The following is a 16,840-nucleotide window of genomic DNA, read 5'->3' on the forward strand; positions in this document are numbered from 1 at the left end:
TTTCACATGAAAAAGTGAATTTCAAGGACATTAATCAGTTTAAGCAAATTACATTTGCACACATACGCTTTGAGTTCAAATTCCATTCCTCTTGTTTAGAAATTTAATATATATCTGTTTATTCTCTGTAGCACACAAATTTTCTAAAACAAATAAAAATATTTAAGGAATCTTAACTTTGAAACTTAGTATTGTATTAACGATGCTATTTCACATTTTATCTTTCTCATACATGTATATGATATATATATGATATATATATATATACATATATATATATGTATATATATATTATAACACACACTATAAATTTTTTTAGCCAGTAAATCAAGGTGTACTTGATTTGTGTTCCTGAATTTGGAATAAAAGTTGAATCAGAGCAAAATTTTATTTTTCACCGAGTGAATGGCTGGTGTGTAAATTAATGCTAGAAATTCATGGATGAGTATGATAGAAGTAATATGTTAGTCATATTACCCCTCTGTAAGATATAGGGTTAGTGAAGATTGTTTACCAATCTGTAGGCAGATGTTTGGTTTTGATGACAGTGTCCTTTGCTTTACAGAAGCTTTTCAGTTTCATGAGGTCCCACTTATTGATTGCTGCTCTTAAAGCCTGTGCTGTTGGTGTTCTCTTCAGGAAGTTGTCTCCTGTGCCAATGAGGTCAAGGCTTTTTGCACTTCTTCTTCTAACCAATTTAATGTGTCTGTTTTTATGTTGAGGTCTTTGATCCACTTGGATTTTTTTTTTTTTGCTCAGAGTGATAAGTATATATCTATTTGCATGTTTCTACATGTAGACATCCAATAGACATTTTCCATTGTATGGTTTTGGCATTTTTGTCAAAATCAGGTGTCCATAAATGTGTGGGTTTATTTCTGAGTCTTCTATTTGATTCCATTGATCCACCATTCTGTTTCTGTGCCAGTACCATGCAGTTTTTATTACTGTTGTTCTATAGTACAGCTTGAGATCAGGGATGGAGATACCTCCAGAAGATTTTTTTTAAATTTTTCTTTATTAATTACACTTTACTCACTTTGTATCATCCCCTATGGCTCCCTCCCTCCTCCCATCTCAATCCCTCCCTTCCTCCACCCTCTGCATGCATGCCCCTCCCCAAGTCTACTGATAGGGGAGGACCTCTTTTCCTTCCTTCTGATCCTAGTCAATTAGGTCTCATCAGGAGTGGATGCCTTGTCCTCTTCTGTGGCCTGTTAATGCTGCTTCCCCCTCAGGGGGAGGTAATTAAAGAGCAGGACAATCAGTTCATATGAGAGACAGTCCCTGTTCCTATCAAAATGGAACCCACTTGGATACTGACCTGCCATGGGCTACCCCATCTGTGCAGGGGTCTTAGGTTATCTCCATTCATAGTCTTGGTTGGAATAGCAGTCTCAGGAAAGACCCCTGTGCTCAGATTTTGTGGTGCTGTTGTTCTCCTTATGAAGTTCCTGTCCTTTCCAGATCTTACTATTTCCCACTTCTTTCCTAAGATTCCCTGCACTCTGCCCAAAGGTTACCCATAAGTCTCAGTATCTACATTGATAGTCTTCAGGGCAGAGCTTTTCAGAGGTCCTCTGTGTCAGGCTCCTGACTTGTTCCCTCTTTTCTCCTTCTTCTGATGTCCATCTCTTTGCCTTTCTGGATAGGAATTGAGCATTTTAGCAAGAGTCCTCCCTTTTAATTAGTTTCTCTAGGTGTACAGATTTTAGTAGGTTTATCCTATATCATAGGAAATAAATAACCTCACTACAGCAAAACAAAAGTAGCCAAACACACAAACACACTACCATGCCCAACATCACTATCAAAGGATCTAACAGCCATTGGTCATTAATCTCCCTCAGCAGAAGATCTTTTATTGTAGAGGATTGCTTTAGCAGTTCTGGGTTTCTTGTTATTCCATATGAAGTTGTGAATTATTCTTTCAAGTTCTGTAAATAATTGTGTTGGTAAGTTATGGTAATTGCATTGAATCTGTAGATTGCTTTTGGTAAGTTGCCATTTTTACTATGTTAATCCTGCCAAGCCATGAGCATGGTAGATCTTTCCATCTTCTGATATCTTCTTTTAATTCTTTCTTCAGAGACTTGAAAGTTTTTTCATACTAGTCTTTGACTTGCTTGGTTAGGGTCACACCAAGGTACTTTATGTCCTTTGTGGCTATTGTGAAGGGTGTTGTTTCCCTAATTTCTTTCTCAGCCTTTTTTTATTTTTTATGCTGGAGGGCTTCTGATTTTTTTTTTTTTTGAGTTAATTTTGTATACAGCCACTTTGCTGGAGAAGTTTATCATCTGTAAAAGTTTCCTTGTAGACTTGTTGGGGTCACTCAGGTATACTATCATATCATCTGCAAATACTGATAATTTGACTTCTTCTTTTCTAATTTGTATCCCCTTGATCGCCTTCAACTGTCTTATTGCCCTAGCAAGGACTTCCAGAACTATGTTGAAGAGATATGGAGAGAGTTGGCAGCCTTGTCTTGTCCCTGATTTTAGTGGGATTGCTTTAAGTTTCTCTCCATTCAGTTTGATGTTGGCTTTAGGCTTGCTGTATATCGCCTTTATTATGTTTAGGAATGTGCCTTCTATCCCTGATCTCTCCAGTACTTTAAACATGAATGGATGTTGGATTTTGTCAATAGCTTTTTCAGCATCTAAGGAGATGATCACGTGTTTTTTTTTTTCCTTCAGTTTCTTTAAGTGGTGGATCGCATTGATGGATTTCCGTATACTGAACCACCCCTGCATACCTGGGATGAAGCCTACTTGGTCATAGTGGATGATATCTTTGATGTGTTCTTCTATTCGGTTTGCAAGTATTTTGTTGAGTATTTTTGAATCAATGTTCATAAGGGAGATTGGCCTGATAGACTAGGTTCAGAGGGAAGGGGAGAAGGACCTCTATTTTCAGTGGACTGGGAGAGGGATAAGTTTGGAAAACAGGGAGGATGGGACTGGGAGGGGAGGACCGAGGGAGGTACAGGGGGGGATCAAAGTGAATAAACTGTAATTAATAAAAATAAAAATAATTAGATAAAAATATATTAGTTATAGGCAGCATGGTGGTTTAAAATGGATGTGTAATGATTCCTATTGTCTAGAAGAGAGTCTTAATTTGTATTTAATAAATAAAGATAAATAGAGACTTTAATGAGGAAAAGGTGTCCTAGCAGATGCATCTATTCTCTGCTACAGCAATTAGCTCAGCTGATTCAGACCCTTAACTTGGCTATGTCCTATGTTGCTCCACCTTTGTCAAAATTAGTACAGAAAAGAAGGAGAAATGTCCTATTCTTTGATGAAAATGCAGTCCTTTTACTAAATGGGTTTAGTTCACATGAACTGACAATCTGTCACTCTGCATCCATTTTAGGAATGGCTAGAAATTATTCTGTTGGGAAAAGCTTGGATGAAGAATCAGTTTTGGGATGCTGGTGCCTGCCCCTCACAACCAGGCAGCCCTTTTCAAATCCTGGTTGCCATAACAACCTGATAGCACTTTTGGTCCCAAACACAACAGACTCCTTTATGGTGATGATTATTATTAGTCAGTTTGCACTCCAGGCAGAAATCTGATTTACTTTCCCCGAGGAAAGACTCCATATGACATGCAAAATGTCAGAGAGAGAATAATACAGAATGGAAGTATGAAAGTGCAATGAAATAAAACATGTATGCAGAAATATACCTTGTGAGACCTTTATTGTTTTCAAATGAAAAGTTGTCAGATTATTCAGCCCAACCTGTGATGTTAACTGTGTCATGCCTGCGAGCCACCTTTATTGTTTTCAAATGAAAAGTTGTCGGATTATTCAGCCCAACCTGTGATGTTAACTGTGTCATACCTGCGAGCCACGTAATAGACATTGTAAAGGTAATGGGTATAGATGATGTATGATCAAGAGGTTGATCAACTGGGACACTTGAAAACTCTGATGGCACATGAATTTTTTACATATGCTGTGTACCTATGGATTAAATAGAAACCCGTTTAAAAAAAAAGTAAATAAACCTATTTCCTAGTATAACACTCACAGTGAAACTTGTTTATCTTCCTTTGCATGATTTAAGAATGGGAAGAAGAGCAATTTCCTTCCCAGAATACCACAAATGATCACAGCGAGTGTGAATCTGGGATCCAACTTCAAATATGTTGCTTTTGCTTGTGAAAAGAAGATTCTAAGACTGTAAGATTCAAACACAGCCAAACCACTTTTTTTTTAACCTTTTGTGGGGTGTAACCTTCAGGCTGACCCAGAAGGATAAAACTTTTAGGAATCTACTGCATGGAAATAAACTTGCCTGCTCTGCTCAAGCCAAAAATTTCTTAGTGGCATGTTTATCAGTAATGTGTCCCTGCCTTGCAAAACTGTGTCCTTGAACCAGGGATATAAAATGATCCTATTAAGGGAGCCAAGCCAAGTCTGGTCAAAGAAAGCCATTTATTTCCACTGACCCAGCTGGTGGAGTGAATTTAGGTTCAGCAGCTTGGCTCACTTGAGAATCAAGCACTGCCATCGCGCCTGTAATTACAGCATGGAAGTGATTTCCAGGAATGAACACTGCAAAGGAGTCAGACTTTCTCTAGCAACATTATACTTCAGGAAAGCTGGAAAGCTGTAAATGTGTACTTTATGTGACTGGTATAAGAAAATATTTCCACTTGCATCCATTTTTTAACACATCAAATATTTCCAAATAAAATGATTTGACATAAAAATTATTCACTTGTTGAAAATTCTGTGCACAGCCTGGCCATCTGTAGATGACACTGAAGAAAGATTTCTGGGATGAGAAGCCTTGAATATTTGGGAAATCTGCTAGAACTATTGGAGTAGTCAAAATGGAGCCAGTCTTTCTTCATGAAGTTTTCATCATCTGAAAGACTCAGTGAAGTGACTTGAGAAACGGCTAAGGGGCTTCTAGGATCCAGGGAAAATATCGTCAAAGAAAGGAACTTCCTATTTCTTCTGATTCCCATTTATTCTATTTCACTGGTAGAAACACAACACTGGTAATCCATTATTCAAAAGATAAAGAGACCTCTTGATGAGGAACAGAGCATAGGAGATTTTGAAAGAAAGCATAGGAGAAAGTACCTTTGAAAGGGACCAGTTTTATGGAATGTTGGTGAAAGAATATTCAACAACAACAAAGGTAAGGAAAGAATTTACAAGGAGTCTGTATGGTAAACCTCAGGATAAGTATTTTATAAATGACTGAATGGAAACTTTGGTGGATTTAGTAATTCAATCAACATCACACCTATTAGTAGCTGACAGTTTGGGCAAAAACTCGTATGTGAGTGTTTTCACTTTTTGGGGGTGTTTTGAAATTTTAAATTGTAACTTTTTATTTTTAAAAAATTCCTCTGGTCTCTGGCCTTTTGTTTTTTCTTTCCTAATTTCATTAGAAAGCTAAACTAAAACTATCTCCATTGTTCTTCTAGAATTAAAGTTTTAATTAAAAAAAAACTTTGACAAACACATTTCTGTGAAGATTACTCATAAAATTGACTGTCTTGGAAGTAACATACAACAGAATTCAATTTTACTTTTTGTTCTGATAATTCAAAAGTTGCATTGTAGCCCTATGTAAAATACCAAATAGAGTTCAGAATTGATGCATCTGACAGATGGGTTGAAATATGACATGATGAAAGAACCAAAAGTCCTATGCTAGAGGCTGTGGAAAACTATGGTCTCATAAGGGAAAAGGCAGAAATGGTGAAGCCAGAGCCAGAGCTCTCTAGTAAGGATTAGAAGAAATCACTAAGGATGCTTTCAACAGGATTGCTCAAGAATCTAAAGCAAACAGGTCACAGAAAGGACTCATACTCCAACCAAGGACTATTCATGGAGATCACCCAGAACCCCTGCATAGATGTAGCACATGACAGTTCAGTGTCCAAGTGGGTTACATAGTAATGGGAAGAGGGACTGCCTCTGACATAATCTGATTTGCCTGCTTTTTGATCACCTCCCCCTGAGGGGGGAGTATCCTTACCAGGCCACAGAAGATGACAATGCAGCCACTCCTGACGTGATCTGATAGACTAAGATCAGAAGGAAGGAGAAGAGGACCTTCCCTATCAGTGGACTTGGGGAAAGCCATTCTTGAAGAAGAGGGAGGGAGTATGGAATCGGGAGGGGAGGAGAGAGGGGCTTATGGGGGAGTACAAAGTGAATAAATAATAAATAAATATAAATAGATAATAACAAAGTGTAATTAATAATAAAAAAGATAACAGCTAACATTTCTGTCTCATGTTTAAAGGGACAAAAACAGTCTCCTGTGGGTCACTGTCATGATTTACATGAGGTTCTCACTGCAGATCTCAGAGAAACATATACCTGTCTCAGGCAAGCAGAAAAATAAAATATAACATTTTGAAAGAAAAACAAAAACAAAAGAAAAGAATTTAAGGGTCAATTCACATTGAAGGAAATAATTTGGGAATTTTGCAGAGAGGAAGCCTTGTTAGGTCAAATATATGATTTCTCTTACCATTCTGTCCTTTTTCTTTTTTTTTAAGTTAATTGGATAACTTAACTTTATAAAGGCCCCATAATGGACCATGGACTGATTATTTTAAGCTAAAACTACAGAAAGATACTTCAAGTCACTGGGGACATGGTAACCATAGTAAAAGTCTAGATGAAGTCACAACTTTAGGAGAAATTGAGGTCTCTGAGTGATTTAAATTGTATTGTAAATATTTATAGATCTTTGCAAAATAAAAAGAAATAGCAAGTGGAGGGCTGACATTCAGAAACTGAGGAAAGAAAGAATAGGCATCGATTACCATAGCCTCGATACACATAGAGAAATACAGATGGAGATATCAGTGAATTCAAAAGACCATCTCACAACAGTATGACTTGGGTCATGATGTTCTTTGGAAGGACCATTAGAGGAATGGGATGCTGGACAACAGAACAGGAGCAAGAATGGATGCCGTCAGTTCATGCTCTCCGATTCCAGTTTGCCTTGCTTTGAGTTGTTTTCTGTCACATAGAAGTCTGTTTGTCTTTTTCTCCATAAAAATCATGCCTCCGCTTAGACTTGGACAACATACTAAATTCTGAGTAATTCAACATACCCATCTTGAACATCTGAAATGAGAACAAATGTGTAGCAAATGGGCATTGAGTATGAAGAATTATTTTGAATGTGATATCAAATATATGTTTCTATAGCTAACTGTAGCTATGTATGATCTATCTAAGTTTTATGTTCAATATGTTACGTATCAGATGAAAACAATCATTTTTCGGGGTATAAAAGTTTGGGTAGAGTGAAGTTAACTTATTTTGACTGTGTAAACTGTCAGTAGATTCTTCAAGCTGGAATCGAGTTTGTTTGGGAAGGACGCTGCAGGCAGTGGTAAACACGCAAATTGAGCTACTGAAATAGTAAAGTAGTGCTTATAGATCAGTGAAAGTTTCTGCACTATGAGGCTTTGAAATGTAATGTGCGGGCTGCTGGGATCAGTCAGTGGGTAAAGGCAACTGAAGCCAAGCCTGGCTAGATCAGTTCTCTCCCAGAACCTACATAGTTAGGCAGAGAACCAACTCCTATATGTTGTCCTATGATCCTTGACCTCCACATGCTTGCAGGTGGACAGGAATGTACACACACATACACACAATAAATAAGTGAACAAACAAGCAAACAACTTAATAAAAATGTGCACATAGTAGGAACAATGGAATGGAAAGACCCATCATTTGTGCTCAAATACTCCAGTTCCAAGATTGTGTTCTATAAATTCTATTTGCCCAAGCTTTACATTTAAATATAAGGTTATAGGACTTGAATGTTTAAAAGCAATGGTATCAGTACGTTAGAAATCCATTATAAAGAAACAGATGGGCATCTGAAATGTGAAATCAGGACATAAATTTGAATTTGAAGAAAATTAACAAGACATCATTAAAGTGAAACTTTCTGGTTTCTTTGTAGACTCAGTTGTGTCATGTGAACGTGTTTTTTGTTTTGGTTCCAAGTGTGGGATGTGGGAGTGTTTTTCCATTGCATTAGACAGACTCGTGATCTTTGTTAGCTAAAATTAGGCTCTTGAGAGGGCAGGTAATGTTTTTCTGGAAGCTGTCTCATGAGAGGTGCATGGTTTTTTTCCCGATGAAAAACATCCTTGTGTGAACTCTGAGAAGAGAGAAACAGAAGCCCACAGGCATCAAGACAATGCTTTCACGTTGCTATCCTTTGCAACAGTTCACCTCGATTCACTGGCCTTCGTTTTTCTACACTTCACTTCGCAGAGAGAAATGCTCCAGAGAACTTCTCCTGACACTCCCTAGGAGTCTTGCTGCTTTTGCTAATTCTTGGCGATTCAGAGGAGTCTTGCTCTTTCTGCAGAACAGTGCTGCTGCTGTGGCTACTTCAGATTATTGCTGCTGTTTGGTGTTTCCTACTTGTCTGGACTGCTGGCATCTGGAAGAGGAGTGGAATTGTCCCAAGGAACTGCGTCCTAAAAGGTCCACAAGGTCCACAGGCTGCTTTTGCTAATAACCTTCTTTCTCCCCTGCATATGCTCAGTGAGTTGTAAGGGAAGTAAAAGCATTAAAGAACCTTAAATAAAGTAGCTTTTTGAAAAATCTAAGCCTACATAGCATTGGTGTTCTATGGGGGAAAAGGGCCAGCTAGGTACTTGATACAAAGGCTGCGACTAGGACTCAAAGTGGACAGCAAGGTCTTCAGATCTCAGTAGGTTATACCCAGGAAAGAGCAACAAATACAGGAAGCCAGAGGCTAGTTACCTGAAAGCAGGCGTGGCTCCAAGCATGAAGTTCCCAGCACTCCTGATTGAAGGATATACAGATGGTAATAACTTAGACATGCACATGATCCACTCGCATGAGCCACAAGGCGCCTTCAATGTCCATCTCAGGATCACAGTGTATGTCTAGGCACCCATAGCTGTTGGATGAAATAGGAAAGAATGGAATTAGGAAATCATAAACCCATAAACCTTAAAATTGAAATCAAATGCTAGCTTTCTGATAGAAAGAAAGTTTAATTAGAATTTATTTCTGATGGCAAGAAGATTTAATTACAAATTACTTGAAGATTAGTTTTATATCTGAATGTTTCTATAGCATCAACAAAATTTTATAACATCAAGTTTAAGAAACACAAAAACAAATCACCAATATTTCATAAAACTGGAGTAGACATTCCTAGAGGAGAGAGGAAAAATCAAGGTATGCCTTCTCTTTGTTTCAGCATTGGCTACGTTCAGTGTTTGACTTATTATGACCCTCAGACTCAGAATCAATAAGGCAATGTTACTGAAGTGGGGTTTTTCAGGCACCAACCCATACCTAATGAATCAAGATTTCTGGAGAAGGGTCAAAGTTTCCTTCTTTGAAATTAGCTTCCTTCATAAGTTTGAAACTCACTGGACGGAGTTTCATTGGCACTGCTCTTAGCACACCCAAAATAGTACCTTCAGGCATCACTTGAAACCCACAGGGCAGTTGAACCTGAATCAAAGAACTGCCGCAGGCTGTCTTCATGCACATGAATGTCCTCATGAATCAATTCTCTTACCTCCCTGAATACATCTCCTTATTCTCAATTTCTCTCTTTGTCTAGTTTTGTTTTAATTTGTTAACTAAGATTTCTGCACTTGCCTTCCTTCTTCTGTGGCAACTTCTATACCTCAGTCCTAGGACAGCAACAGAAGAAAAAGTGAATTGTGGGTGACATCAATGCCTGAGAGCAGCCCTTTCCACCAGTCCGTGTCTTTTTAGTGTTTCCTCTGTTGCTTTGTAGATCGTTTTATAAATAATAATAATAATAATAATAATAATAATAATAAAACATTTTATTGTTTTTTATTGGTTTCCATCACTCTCATTTCCCATTTTCCGTGTACCTGCCCACCACGCATGCAACCTCCCCCCTTCAACAGAGAAATAAAATACCTTATTGCGGAAGCTGAAGTTGTGTCATGGTATGTCCTACGTTTTTGTCCATAATTCTTTGCTCACAAAAATTCATTGCAATGAATCATTGGTCTGGTGTGAGGCCTCTGGCTTCTGCTACTCCATCAATACAGGAACCTCACTGGGACTCTTCTCAAATACCCTGTCATGGAGATTCTGTAGTTTTGGATCTGTAGGAGCCATGCCTTCTTGCACTCCATCAGTTTTTCTATTGAGTAGATGTTGGGGTGGAAAAATTTAAAGCCCTGTATCTGGACCTGAGCTGGTCAGCCCACCAGCTCTTTCCCTCTCAGACCCTCATTGATGTTTCACAAGCAGTCATTGCAACCATGGCCAGCTCTACCTTGCTGTGTAGGTAAGGTTTAGGACCCACACTCCTGAATGTTGCAGCTACTCTGCAACTGTGAGGGACAGGGACAGTTCTTCCATTCTCATTGCTCCAGGGCCAGTTCTCCATCATCCATAGGTGGCAAGGAATTAGGGAATGGAGGAAGGCATATTTGCCTTCTAGGAACAAGAGACTGCACAGCAGACAAGATGCAGGGCTTGGTCTGCATTCCCTCATGGCAGGCTCAACTGTAACCCCCAAGATCAGGGACAGCCTTAATGTGCTGCCCAGCCAAGGTGCAGATTTCCCAAGTGCTGCAGCAGGAGAGGTTCAGGGCCAGTGTTTTCTTGCTCTTATCCTCAGGACCTGCTGCAGGCCCCAGGGTAGCATCATTAGCTATTCACTTCGGGCTATTGCCACTACCCTCAAGTCTCTAGCTCTACTTCTCTTCATTGTGAGCACATCCTTCTTTCTGTCGTGGTCATCTGTTTCTCCACCACTTACTTGCTCCTCTCAATGATACCCAGAGTCTGTCATCCCAGGTAGGGTTCTTTTAGTCTCTGTATCACTCCCCACTTTACATGCCCTTCTAGTCCTGCACACGCTAGACTGCTAGTCATCTCAGGCTTGCTTTATTTCAGGAAATTTTTAGCTACATGCACATGTTCGAAGGTCAGAACACTTAGCATAGACATAGCTGCTCTCCTCTCTGCCATCTGCTGAGGCACATTTGCCTATGCAGCCATATCTGAAATGCCTCTTGGGATAGGGGAAGTCAGCTTTTCAGATCTGAAAAAAAAATAAATATTGTTGCTAATCTGAAAGTAATATAGTGTGGCTAAGTGTTAAAGCACCTGGCTAAAATGAGATCACAGATTACTAAGAATGTGAAATAGAATGATATTGTAGAAAGAGTAGACATCTAGGTTTATTGATGATGGCACAGAACATAAACATTTTCCTGAATGGACTTAGGAATTTTTAATGATACAATTAGTTTCTCAAATTTGACATTTTTTAAAACTTGGGGGTGAGACATTCTTTCTGATGGGTGTTCTAGTTATCAAAGACACAGTGACAAGTAAATCTGTATACATGCCCAATGAGTTGGGTGCAAAATGGCAACAGTAAAGAAACACTGGATCCATACAGCTCTCCACAGATTTTTTTTTTTTGAAATACTGATGGAATATATACATCACAACATACCAAATAAAAGATTTATTTCTAAGACACACAACAATTTGCTCATGTTCCAAACAAGCTACTGGGCTAATTATTTCACCGAGATGGTAAAGCACCTACAATACAAAATAAGGAACTGAATTTGGATCCTTAGAACCCACATAAAAATCTGGATGCACTGTTACATGTCTTCAACCTCAGAACTGGGGACCTGGGGATGAGAGTAATATCCTTGCAGATCATTGAGGAGCCAAACAAGACTACTTTGTGAGTTTTGGTTTCAAGAAAAGAAAGTGTCTTAAAAAGAAAAGTAGATTATCTTCTTTAGGTGTGTAGATTTCATTATGTTTATCATATCTTGTAGGTCTATATAAGCGAGTATATACCAAGTTTGTCTTTCTCCTTCTGGGATACTTCACTCAGAATGATCTTTTCTAGATCCAGGGAGGGAGTGTGGGGTTGGGGAGGGAATGAGGGAGTGAGGGAGCAGGATACAGCTGGGACACAGAGTTAACAAAATGTAACTAAAAAGAAAAAAATAATAAATATATTTCAGAAAAAAAAAGAAAGAAAAGTAGAGAAAGATCAATGAAACGGATGCAAGGTTTACCTCTGACCTCCACATACAAACACACAGAACATGTGCCTATGCCCCCACATGTACATAAGCACACCTATACACATATACACAAGCACATGTACATATACTTACACTAACAGCTAAATATATAGTACACCAAAAACATGAACACACGCACACACACACACACACACACACACACACACACACACACACACTGATTGTATTACTGGTCGAACTACTTAGCATTTATAAAATATTCCTGGTAATACCATGATACCTTTTGAAACCAAAATGGATGAGTCTCACAAAGTTGAATGTAAGCCCATTGAGACCTTGAGCTAATCCAAGTGTGAAAGCAGGCTTTGGGGGATGCGTCTTCTCTCATCTGAGGAAGATGCATTTTATCAAATAGTTTATGCTTTCATAAATGTGTGCCCTTCAGAATTAATCACTACTCTGCTTTTATAGTGCAGCAATAACAGAAAATTTTAAATAAATATCCCTTCTGAACTTAGAAGCATTTCTGTCACATTTCTCAGTAAAACAAATGGTAGAAATCTACACTTTTAAACTTCTCATTTTAAAATATTTCAGCCCAAATTGCAAGTCTGATAGAATGAAAGAAAAACCCTATAAGGAGATAGTTTTTTTTCAAGATTCAGAATATTTTCATTTCCTCCCGCTTATATTTATGAACTGCTCTCTCCTTCTAAAGCATTAAGAAGCCTTAAGATTCCTCTCATTTCCTCACTTCTTCCCCTTCTTCCTCTTTATCTTTTTATTTCTATTTCTTCTTCCCCAATTACAGGCACAAGCATGCACGTGCAAAAACATGCACGAATTATGCACACATGTACCTGTACACACATTATTTTTAGCCAATTCTGAGGGAATAAAGAAATGAAGAGATATGCTTTCTTTCTGGTAAGGCTGTCGTCCTGAAGGGAGAATACAGCCTCAACTCTGCTTGCCATCAAACCATGTCCATGACCCTGCGGTGTCCTCTCCCAGCTGACATCTGAGAAGCTGCCATATGACAGCTCAGTTTCCTCATCTATAATGCATAGATTTGAGTGTCTCCTTTGAAACACAGTTGTGAATGTTGAATGAAAAGGGCAATATTTACACTGGATGAAACATATTTGATATTTTCAAAGGTTAATATCTTTCCACCTCTCCTTTTGTCCTTAGTCTCTGAATTTAGAGAAGACTGGGCAACTTGCCTGTTGTTTCTTTGAGTGAGTGAAGAGAGAAGCTTTAACACAGCTCTGGCTCTTTCTTCCACATACACAGAAGAGCTGTACTGCTCTAATATAGGGAAGTTTATACAACAGAGAAAATCCATAACGCTACAGAATGGCCTTTCCATTGGAGAAAATTACCTCAGTTTGTGCCTAGTCAGCAGTTCCCGACACTGCTTCCCCAGCACTAAGGGCTGTGACAGATTTTCCTGTTGGTGCACATTGCTGGACAACTTGATCCTACAAGCCATGAGCCACAGGTAGAGTGTCGGAAAAATAAGGCTCAAGAACACCTTGAACAGCATCTAGAATTCATTTCATCATTTTTCCTGTTATTGGTTGTAGATAAATGTGAGAAATACAATTGGGTCAGTAGATAGTTTACCACTATGGTGTTTTGCTTAGTCTGCATTTCTACTTTCTTGACAAAGTCTTGGATGCTAAGTGTATTCTCATTTACTGTACACTGCCCTGCACTGCAGGACAGCAGACATATTTTGGAGGGATGAAATATTTACAAGAAGATTATCAGAGAGCACAATAGTGAAATTTCAGCTACTATCAGAGGTAGGGAACTCCTACAGGATATTCAAAGGTACTTAATTAGGATTCATTTGAATATGGATATATATGTAGTTTCATCATTTAGTCAGTAACATGCTAATCCAATGTTTGCGTAATTATTAAAGATCAATTATATATATATATATATATATATATATATATGTGAAAACTTTAGGGCATGCTAAGATTGATGTTATCATAAGAGATATAGTCTTCTGAGTGTTTGATCTTATGATATTAAGTTCAATACTTAATATTCAGCACAATATTATAAAAGTCTGTCAGAAGATCAAAGTTCTTCTAGCCCAATATTACTCATTTGTAAACAAATAAGCATATCATCGTGTGAAATTGACATATATTTATCATTTCATTACATTGTAGTGAGGGAAGTGTCTACCCAAAAAATGCAATAATGGAAAGAAAAATTAGGTGATGTGAATAAAGAATTCTCTGAGTTGCCTCCATTTGACATTCCTGAAACTTATAATAGATTCTTCCTTGCACAAGTTTTTCATCTGGAAGAAAAGTTTATACAACAGAGGAAATTGTTGAGAGATGTCATTGTTTAAGAGATGACCTTATATCCTTTTAAAGATTTATCTATTTTTTATTCACTTTACATCCTGGTTTTAGCCCCATCCCTCCACCTCTCCCAGTTGCACCATCCATCTCCTCCCAGCTTTGCCTATTCCTTTTGATGATGATCCTCCTGTCGTTTCTGCTGCTGATGCCTCTGCTGCTAGGTGCTACAGCTAGTGATCTTGATACAAGGTTAACCTCCAACTCAGCTCCCTTGGATATATTTCAGAAATGTCCCACAATGTCCTGATCATGTTTTTGCTGCTGTTGTTTTGTTTATAATAGTTGTTTGTTTATTTGTTTAGTTTTTAACTCGAGGAGCCTATTGCTTACCAAACTATACACTACCATACACTAAAACATAGAAGGAACCTTCATTTTCTTTTCTTTCTGCCATCCATTGTAATGCCTGCTTCCTTAACTCTGCTGCTGACTTAGTGGAGACTCTTCCACTGTCCAAAAACTCAACTTTCTAATACCTCAGTTGTCATTCAGAAAAAGAAAAATATGGAAATATAAACTTCTTTCATACTCTACTTCAGTGACTCCGCAAACCAAGCTACTAAGACACTCCGCATCACTTCCATCTTTCTCCAAAGGTGTGAACTGACAGTCTGCTGCAACACAATACAGGTGATCCAAAATTGCTTGTCTCTTGACTCTGGTGGTATTGCTCACTCTTGATTTTACAGTCTTTGTTGTAGATTTATTTTTCAGGAGATGACTGGAAACTCCCAAGATTTATTGCAACACACTCTAGCAGTGCTACTTTCACAAACTTGTGCTACCATCTTTTCTCCATCGTCCTCATTTTTATACTTTGATACTTTCATTCTTAAAAATATTACTTTTATTTCTAGAGTGTGTATGGGGGTTTGCGTGTGTTTGTATGTGTCTATGTTCATGTGTGTACATCCATGCCATAGCATGCCTATGGAGGTGAGAGGGAAATTTTTTGAAGTCAAATCGTATGGACCTCAGAGGTTGAATTTAGGCCATCAGCTTTCCAGGTAAGACCCCCTTTCCCCTGAGCCATCTCTCTGGCTCTTTATCCTTAGTTTATACTAAAATTATAACCATTACTCTCTGAACTTTTCATGGTAATTGATTCTTTTCCATATATAACTCACAGTATTTACAAACCATGATCTTTTACTTATCTCATTAAATGAAGTAGAAGAAAATTGCTTAAAATATGGAAATCAAATTAGCATGGACCAACTCAAAGATTCTCTGAATCCCTGTAAGAATGTACCTTTGTAGCTCAATAACCAATTGGTTTCCCATAATAAGGGAAATAGGGACTATTTCTGACAGGAACTCAATGGCAGGCTCTTTAACCTTCCTACCCCCCAAGGGAGGAGCAGTCCTGCTAGGCCACAGAGGAGGACTTTGAAGTTAGTCTTGAAAATACTTGATAAAACAGGGTCAGATGAAAGGGGAGGAGGTCCTCCGCAATCAGTGAACTTGGAAAGGGGTAGGGAGGAGAGGAGGGAGGGAGGGTGGGATTGGGAGGGAATGAGGGAGCAGGATACAGCTGGGATACAGAGTTAATAAAATGTAACTAATAATAAAAAAAGAAAAAATGTACCTTTGTTTGACTTTTCTATTTGTTATTGGATTAAAATATTAATACTGCAAAGTAATATTTTAACTAATAGGTTTCTGTCTTACAAGAATGACAATCTAAAAACATTTTGTTTCTTTTTCTGAAGGACAACTGGCAATTTTGTACCTAATTTAGCAAATATTTTCTTCCAAGATTTTATTTTTCTTATTATCTTTCCTAAATGCCTTTCTGATATTCTGTTCTTTTTCATTGTACTGGTCACTTCATGATTTAATGAAGTCAGTAAATTATTTTAATGGTGCTCTTAAAGTATTCATGAGATGATTTTGTGTTTTAGAGTCTTCTAGTTTAAAATTGGTTATGCTAGCTTTCCTCTGTTCAATAACTTAGAAGTACACTTTATATGTCAGGTCTTGTGATGGTGGTTAGGATAGAGAAGCAGATTAAACAAAGAAAATCCCAAATTTCTTTGAGCTGAAAGGGGCAAATGTAGCCTGTAGGATAAAATAACAAGACGAGAAATTTGTTTAAAGCTGTAAAAGCAAGGTTTGCATAAATGTCACCTTGAATAGTGAATAATAATCACTTCCAAAATGTCAGTTATAATATTATAATTATTTTCATTTGAACTTCCTCTTTAGGCATGTACTTGGTTTGGGGAAAAACTATTTTGAGAATTTGAGCAAGACAAACTGGTATTTCACATTCTATGGGATCATTTGTATTCCTATTTTGTTCAAGGACGATGAACAGATAATAACAAGTAAAGCATACAGTGATTTCCAGAGAAATGAATTCCAAAAGCTCTTTT

General features: G+C 37.9%; 1 non-coding gene across 1 annotated transcript; it reads right to left on the reverse strand.

The window, feature by feature from the left end:
• Positions 1-10,947: 10,947 nt before the first annotated feature.
• On the reverse strand, positions 10,948-11,074 carry LOC129687297 (small nucleolar RNA SNORA17). Its single transcript, XR_008721772.1, has one exon. It is a non-coding gene; the product is annotated as a small nucleolar RNA SNORA17 (small nucleolar RNA).
• Positions 11,075-16,840: the final 5,766 nt, after the last annotated feature.

This window comes from Psammomys obesus, unplaced genomic scaffold, assembly GCF_907164565.1.
Source record: "Psammomys obesus unplaced genomic scaffold, mPsaObe1.curated_primary_1811, whole genome shotgun sequence".
Lineage (NCBI taxonomy): Eukaryota > Metazoa > Chordata > Mammalia > Rodentia > Muridae > Psammomys > Psammomys obesus.